General features: G+C 45.0%; 1 pseudogene; it reads left to right on the top strand.

Moving 5' to 3' along the window:
* Window positions 1–3,695: 3,695 nt before the first annotated feature.
* Window positions 3,696–3,813, top strand: LOC126238529 (5S ribosomal RNA; annotated as a pseudogene).
* The last annotated feature ends 2,806 nt before the right edge of the window (window positions 3,814–6,619 follow it).

Below are 6,619 nucleotides of genomic sequence, written 5' to 3'. Positions count from 1 at the left end.
TTTTCTCAGGCTTTTTATATTTTTGTTCAAATTCTGGGACTGGCGGCCGTAATTTCACTTTGCTGCAACACATAATTGCACATTTGGCTGACCCAAGAGAAACGATTAGTAATCACCTTGGTTTTTCACATTGATTACAGTATGCTTTGGAAAAGAATAAGTTACTTTGAACCCGATGGCTAAATTAACCACTAGCAACACGATCATGTCCAAACTTCTGTGAAATAACAGCTCACACGACTTGTACAGTGGTGTAAGTGAGAAAGGGTGTTCTGAAATGAAGAAAGTTCTGGAAGGCTGAGCCACGGGATCGCGCTGACTCAGTTCAGCGAAGTTCGCCTAACACGGCCGTTCAGCGGAAGTTACCCGGCAGACGGCGATCTCTCGCTGGGCAGGCTTTGTCTGCGGCGTGGTTGCGGTACACAGCGGCGAGAGGAGAAGACGGGCGGACGTGACCGGAATCCGGAAGGAGGGACGGCGGAAACATCAGCCATTGTTTGCCGCGGAGTGAGAATTTTCAGGTGGGAAGCTCCGCTACGGGCGTCCACAGCTACCTGCGCCGTTAGCACAATGTGGAACAACGGCGCCGAGGTTGCGGAATACGCTGAACTTTAAAGTGGAACCTACACGTAAAACGGCCAGATTTTTTGTCTCTATTTCATTTACACACCACAATCGTACAGAACACGAACACTCTATGATGAGCATCCTCAAGACCTAAAAAGATAAGACAGAGGCATCCTGCCATTGAACATGGGCTAATACAAAGTCACCAAAGTTAGAAAACGGGATTTTTTCTTTCTTTATTGTAATTTCATTCCACCATGCGCAGGTGGGCAGCAGCGATGCAGCCTATCTTCAGCCTAAAGTCTGTTAACATAAGAGTGGGGCAATAATATTTAAAGGTGGTAAAAATTATTAAAAACAAGCTGATGGAGATTTGGTGGAGTTGACTATACATGATGAGCTGGTCGGAGGTGATGAGTTGCTGAAGAAGATGCTGGTGTTGGTTCTCGCTTGATGACCAGCTCGAGGTAATGAGTGTGTGTGTGTATTGTGTGTATTGAACTGGGGACCTAGAAACGACTGAGAGGCTTCGTCCTGCCATAGCCCTCAGTGGTTCACAACCCCACTACACGTCACAGCAGTCCACCCACCCCACTGCAACCCCACACTGAACCCAGGCTTAGGGTAATGGGTAGGTATGAAGAGATCATGGTGAACAGTAGACAGAAGGTGAGGACACAGAGCTGACATTGGAGTTACATATATGCAGAAAAGGTTGTTAGGTGTGGTTTGTCATGGTTGCAGTGATAGGGGAGATCAAGCTATGCTGCTAATTGTTGAGTGAGCAAAATGTGAGACGAGGTGTCTTGTTGGGAAATTAGGCAGTGGGACTGGTTTTGGTTGTATTAGTATGTGGTAGCGGCATTTAAATGGACGTGGAACAGGCAGCTAGGGTGGTCCAATGAAGAATATTTGGATGCTCAAACAGATGGATATTGTGAAGGGCAGTGGTAATAAAGTAGATGATGTATTCAGCATTGTAAGCAGGACATACTGAGTTGTCTGTAATGAGAGGTGTGCCGATGAAATAGACTGGGGTGGAGAGTTCAAGTATGGTTGGAGGGGTTTAGTTTTACACTTAGAGGAATAGGTGGGGTATGATTTTTGCAGGTATTTCGCAAAAACGGCATCTACTCCCCCCTCCCCCCTCCTAGGATTCCCATTTGAGTTAATAAAGCATGAATGTGTGACTAGAGTCGTGGTGAATTAGGAGGACTTTTCGGATTTAGGAACTGGAATTTAGCTCTCGACCAACTTGCCCCCTGCGATGTCAGGATCACAGCAATGAGAGTGCCGGCCGAAGTGGCCGTGCGGTTAAAGGCGCTGCAGTCTGGAACCGCAAGACCGCTACGGTCGCAGGTTCGAATCCTGCCTCGGGCATGGATGTTTGTGATGTCCTTAGGTTAGTTAGGTTTAACTAGTTCTAAGTTCTAGGGGACTAATGACCTCAGCAGTTGAGTCCCATAGTGCTCAGAGCCATTTGAACCATTTGAACCAGAGCAATGAGAGTTGGCAGATGGTGGAGGAGTTGAGGATGCTGGACCGTAGTGAGCAAAGTGGAAGCACTAGGATATATCGACCAAAAGTTACGGTAGAAAGTCTTTGCGGCACATGGGAGTGGAATGCAGGATTAAAGACCGTGATGAATATGGGATCTTTTTGCAGGGTATGAGTTGCTATGTACTGAGATTTGGAGAGTAGTTTTTTATTTTGTGGGCTAGGGTTTTAGGATTTAGGTACTTAACGTCTGGATTTTATAGGATGAAGGAATGTGCTAGAGGAGGCTATCTGTGGGGTGGGAGTTAAATCCATGGGTTCTACTGTGCAGAGCTCCTGGAAATGGTTCCCATATTCCAGAGATGTTTGTGGTGTCTGTGCTGGGTTGAAGCAGATGCAGATGTGGCTGATGTGGTCACAGACGCTGCATGTGAAACTGGCGCAAGTGTGGTTGTGCTTAGGATTGTTCGATGATCTACGATATTTTCAAGATGTGGATGTTAGGAGTTTAAACATCTGTATTTCAATATCGATACTAATGTCTTTCAAACGTCGTAATTTTGATGCTAAAGACAAAATGTCGACGTTCGGTATTGACGATAAGAAACAAGGCTACTTGTTAGCACCGTCAATCTGTTACTGAGCATGTCGCTCAACGACACCAAACGTGGCAGTGGGGGAGGGATAGCAATATCATTCAAAGATCTAGTGCAGTAACATTGATTCTTGCTGTAGGTATCTGTAGATTAATGTCTTTCATCGTCCATTGAGTTCAAGCCTTCGTGGTGTCAAGTGGTGCGTACCCATATTGTTTAAATGCTCTTTTAATTGCCATAAATGATACATCGTATTATGTAGCTACTTTTATATACGTTGCAGCAAGCCTAGATGCAAGTTCACTAGTTTTACTTCTGAAGGAGGTCGAGCGATTACTACAACACGAAAACAAAATATTAGTTCACTTTAGTGAAACACTTCAACACAAAATACTTAAGTAAGCCATGTCCACATAAATTATTTCATTTAGTGCTATCGCAGAACACAATGATGCCGGACGGTGTGGCCGAGCGGTTCTAGGCGCTACAGTCTGGAACCGCGCGACCGCTACGGTCGCTGGTTCGAATCCAGCCTCGGGCATGGATGTGTGTGACGTCCTTAGGTTAGTTAGGTTTAAGTAGTTCTCAGTTCTAGGGGACTGATGACCTCAGAAGTTAAATCCCATAGTGCTCCGAGCCATTTTTGAACACAATGATGTTTATTACTTTGAACAGTACTCAGTGGCAGTCAAATCTCGCTGTACCTTTATCAACAACTGTGGTACATAGTTCTGACTAGTGATACTGGCTCGCTGCCGGATCTGAGCTATCATGCTGCTATCATAGTCTGCTATTACAGAGTGTGGAGAGCGGCGCTGTGCTCTGACGTAAGTAGACCTCCTGCAGCGGCGGTGTATGGAGCCTCTTGAGAGCTTGTCTTCATCGTCATCTCTCATTCGTGGCTGCGTCTGCAGGGCTGTCTTGTGTCTTTAGCTTGTGGTTCCGTCGTGAGGTACCAAATTTACTACGGGTCTCCGTCACAATTTTCTGTTTGTGATCCGTGAGATTACATTTCATCCAAGTAAGTATAAGTGAGGTAACGGCCTTGCCGCAGTGGATACACCGGTTCACGTCAGATCACCGAAGTTAAGCGCTGTCGGGCGTGGCCGGCACTTGGGTGGGTGACCATCCGGGCCGCCATGCGCTGTTGCCATTTTTCGGGGTGCACTCAGCTTCGTGATGCCAACTGAGGAGCTACTCGACCGAGTAGTAGCGGTTCCGGTCAAAGAAAACCATCGTAACGACCGGGAGAGCGGTGTTCCGACCACACGCCCGTCCTATTCGCATCCTCAGCTGAGGATGACACGGCGGTCGGACGGTCCCGATGGGCCACTTGTGGCCTGAAGACGGAGTGCTGCTTAAGTACCTATACATAAAGGAAACGAACAGATCCATAATTAAGATTTTGCAGATCTTTGCGTTCTGTCAGTTCTGGAATATTTTCTTTCTTTTCGTTTGTCGCCTTGAAAGATAATTATTATGAATAGTAATGACTGTCAACACGTGGCCTGTGTTAACATTAAAGATGATGATTCGGCAGTGTAGGAACGTCATATTCGCCGTCCAGCGATTTAAACGGGTTTTTGATACTTTATTTTTCAACATTGACACTGTTACGAAAGGCTTTATAAAAATGGAGGAGAACTCTATGTTACGTTAAATGTTGAGTGAGCGCCGACATGAGGTTTATGTCAGAATCGTTACAGGAACTACCAACAGGCAGTAGAAAAGCGTCATTGTCTGTCTCCTCTATTTACCATTCAGGCTTACAAAGAAAATTCCCAGACGCGGACTGTTTGTGAAATTGTCCGCCACGATGCTGCGGTGAAAGAGAAATCCTTGGTAACTGCCTTACCTTACAAAAGAGCGGATCACGTTGCAGGCGCTGTACTGTAGTAACCAATAAGTGGAACTCTTTCATGTAGGCTGCAACATAAAATACTCTCCCTCCATCTGACTGCGCTGTGAAAGGGACCCACATTGTACCGATAGCGAAGGCCACTATTTGAAGGGCGCATTTTTTATTGAGTAAGCAGTAATGTGAACTAATATTCACAATTAATCTTTTACACCTTGCTTCACTTAGGTTTTGTTAGCACACCAATAGGTGGAGTTCTTCCACGTCACGTTGCGAACAGACTGAAGTTGAAGAAGAGTATGATCATGGACGCCCCTCTCCTCTCAAATCCTCATTGCGGAAAGAAAAATTAAACATACATTGGAACCACTATTTCTGCAAAGGAAAAGGCAAGAAATAAGAAACGCTGTACAAAACCAGATCGAAAGGAAGGAATTAGTGTCTACGACCACGGGCTTCATATCGCTAAGGGTCCATAAATGATTAACTTTAGTACAATATGCACTTACTATCTGTGGTAAATGTCTCTACTGTTGAAGCAAGGCACTCGCTTTTTGTTTTGCGTATTTATGTTGTCGTGCTCTTTATCTAGCAAGTAGAGGTAACTATGTACTACCGTCGATATGAGACATAGGGTGCTCTTGTGTACAAGTATTCAAGCAAAAGAAATTTAATCAGCCTGACTTGATGGAAAAATATAGTTGAGTTTCTCACTGGATACAATTTCTATTACATTTCTATACTCTTTGTATTACCTTCTAGACTACTTAAAATTAACAAGTGCCGGCCCCTGACGGAATTCATATTGAAAACTTGTGGAGTCAGTCCTTTCCCAAGCTTACACACTGACGGAAAAAAATCGCAACGCCAAGAAGGAGTCATGCGGCATAAACGAAAGTTGACAGGCGTGTTTGTACATCTGGAAGGTGATGTCTATTCAGTTTTCGCGCCAGTCGCATAAGAGTGACGCTAATAGAGGCACTATGAGGATGGAAAGTAGGTTTGCTTTAAATACATGCTGTAGTCGTCGTGAGCGTTAGTTACCTTTGGACATAGTGAGTTGGTGTTAGTCAAGAATTTCTCTACCGGGACAAATACGGCACTATCAACAGCTCACTGAGTTTGAATGAGGCTGTGTAATACGAGAAGCTGGATGTTTCTTCTGAGATATTGCAGAAAGACTTGGCAGGAATGTAGGCACTGTACATGACTGCAGGCAGTGGTCCTCACAAGAATATACGGCTGCAAGAAAACCGGGCTCTGGACGACTATGTGGCACTACTGACAAGGGAACCTCCCCATCGCACCCCCCTCAGATTTGGTTATAAGTTGGCACAGTGGATAGGCCTTGAAAAACTGAACACAGATCAATCGAGAAAACAGGAAGAAGTTGTGTGAAACTATGAATAAAAAGCAAAATATACAAACTGAGTAGTCCATGTGTAAGATAAGCAACATATAGGATACAGTGAGCAAAGGAGCGCCGTGGTCCCGAGGTTAGCGTGAGTAGCTGCGGATCGAGGGGCCCTTGGTTCAAGTCTTCCCTCGAGTGAAAATTTTACTTTCTTTATTTTCGCAAAGTTATGATCTGTCCGTTCGTTCATTGACGTCTCTGTTCACTTAATATGTTTAGTGTCTGTGTTTTGCGACCGCACCGCAAAACCGTGCGATTAGTGGACGAAAGGACGTGCATCTCCAATGGGAACCGAAAACATTTGATCGCAAGGTCATAGCTCAACCGATTCCTCCACAGGAAAACACGTCTGATATATTCTATACGACACTGGTGACGGCATGTGCGTCACATGACAGGAATATGTTGTCAACCCACCTAATTTGTACACTTGGCGAATGGGTAAAAGGATTCTTCTACCTAGCCCGATTTAGGTTTTCTTGTGGATGTGATAATCACTCCCAAAAAAGTGATAAAAACATAAGAGTTTGTCACGTAAACTGAAAATAAAAAGTTAAAGTTTTCACTCGAGGAAAGGCTTGAACCCACGACCTTTCGTCCCGCAGCTGCTCACGCTAACCATGGGACCACGGCGCTCCTTTGCTTACGCTTTCCTAGATGTTGCCTATATTGTGCATGGACTACTCA

This window comes from Schistocerca nitens, chromosome 2 (assembly GCF_023898315.1).
Source record: "Schistocerca nitens isolate TAMUIC-IGC-003100 chromosome 2, iqSchNite1.1, whole genome shotgun sequence".
NCBI lineage: Eukaryota > Metazoa > Arthropoda > Insecta > Orthoptera > Acrididae > Schistocerca > Schistocerca nitens.
The sequence above is the reverse complement of the archived record's forward strand: the minus strand, read 5'-3'. Positions and strand labels throughout refer to the sequence as shown.